The 1,894-nt window shown below is 40.5% G+C and overlaps 1 pseudogene; it reads left to right on the top strand.

The window, feature by feature from the left end:
• Positions 1 to 282: 282 nt before the first annotated feature.
• On the top strand, positions 283 to 1,213 carry LOC138425126 (olfactory receptor 2J3-like; annotated as a pseudogene).
• The last annotated feature ends 681 nt before the right edge of the window (positions 1,214 to 1,894 follow it).

The raw sequence follows: 1,894 nt of genomic DNA, 5'->3' as shown, positions 1-1,894 counted from the left end.
TCCACACTTTTTTTGAGTGTATGTAGTTCTTTCCTTGGACTTCCCAGGTGGCGCTAGAGGTAAAGAACCCACCTGACAACAGATGAAAGTGACACAGGTTTGATCCCTGAATTGGTAAGATCCCCTGGAGCAGGAAATGGCAACCCACTCCAGTATTCTTGTCTGGAGAATCCCATGGACAGAGGAGCCTGGTGGGCTTCTGTCCATAGGGTCACAAAGAGCCAGACACAGCTGAAGCAACTTAGCACAGCACAACACAATTCTTTCCTTAGGTAACAAGAAATGCATGATGATGGAAAGAATCAATGCAAGTTCTGAAGACTACTTTATTCTACTGGGTTTTTCTGACTGGCCTCAGCTTGAGTTAGTTCTCTTTGTGGTTGTCTTGATGTTCTACTTGATGACATTGATAGGCAACCTGTTCATCATTATCTTGTCATACCTGGACTCCCATCTCCATACTCCCATGTACTTCTTCCTCTCAAATCTCTCTTTTCTGGATCTCTGCTACACCACAAGCTCCATTCCTCAGTTGCTAATCAACCTCTGGGGCCCACTAAAAACCATCTCTTACAATGGCTGTATGATTCAACTTTATTTTTTCCTTGCTTTGGGAACCACAGAATGTGTTCTACTGATGGTGATGTCCTATGACCGTTATGCAGCTGTGTGTAGACCCTTGCATTATATTGTCCTCATGCACCCTCGTTTCTGCCAACTGTTGGCTGTGGCTTGTTGGGTAAGTGGCTTTACCAACTCAGCACTTCACTTCTTGTTTACCTTCTGGGTACCTCTGTGTGGTCATCGCCAAGTGGACCATTTCTTCTATGAAGTTCCAGCACTGCTTCGACTGTCATGTGTTGATACCCATGCTAATGAGCTGACCCTCATGGTCACGAGCTCCATTTTTGTTCTGGTACCTCTCATCCTCATCCTCAGCTCCTATGGTGCCATTACCCGGGCAGTGCTGAGGATGCAATCAACAAGTGGACTCCAGAAAGTCTTTGGGACGTGTGGAGCCCATCTTATGGTCGTATCCCTTTTTTTCATTCCAGCCCTATGCATGTACCTCCAGCCACCATCAGGAAATTCTCAAGATCAAGGCAAGTTCATTGCCCTCTTTTATACTGTTGTCACACCTAGCCTTAACCCTCTAATCTACACCCTCAGAAACAAAGATGTAAGAGGGGCCATAAAGAGATTAGTGGGGTGAGAATGATCTAGTATACTTGTGACAGTAATGGTATAATGGAGCATCTTTTTCACCAATAGTTCATCTACCCATCCACCTATCAACCCTTGTTTCATTCACTCACTCTATTAGCACTTATTGTGTACTCTTACAAGGTCACAGAGTTCATGGTAGCAGATAGGAATGAAACACAGTCTGCCTAAATAGTAATCACTCTTCAGTGGATACAACAGCCATGTAAAACCAACATCAATATGAATTTTTTCAGTGCAGAAATCTAATAAAAATATCCTTAACTGAAGATGAAGCGTAGAATTTGTTGTAAAAATTGATAAAATTCAGATGTAAAATTCCTATGGAGATTCATAATTTAAAATGACTTAGAATATGTCTTTCAGTTTCTCTCTTTATAGACAATATTTGTCGTAAAATTTTTCTTCTGTCTTTGGTTTAATGAAAGATAAATCTTTTCTCCAACACTGTTATTCTCTTTTGAATACTAGTTAATATTGAAAAAATTTTGGTGTATTCTTTAATATTCTATTATCATTAGTAAGAAAATAATTTTAATGAATTGTACCAAAACGGGCTTTCAAATAACGCCCCTCATATTTTCCTTTTTTTTTCAAGTCAGTGAGACGTGAAAATAAGTTGCAAAGCTGTGCTATGTAGCACATAAAGTAGTGGTCATCCTAGGCTAGG

Source organism: Ovis canadensis, chromosome 20 (genome assembly GCF_042477335.2).
Source record: "Ovis canadensis isolate MfBH-ARS-UI-01 breed Bighorn chromosome 20, ARS-UI_OviCan_v2, whole genome shotgun sequence".
Taxonomy (NCBI): domain Eukaryota; kingdom Metazoa; phylum Chordata; class Mammalia; order Artiodactyla; family Bovidae; genus Ovis; species Ovis canadensis.
This window is presented reverse-complemented; position numbering and strand designations above follow the sequence as displayed.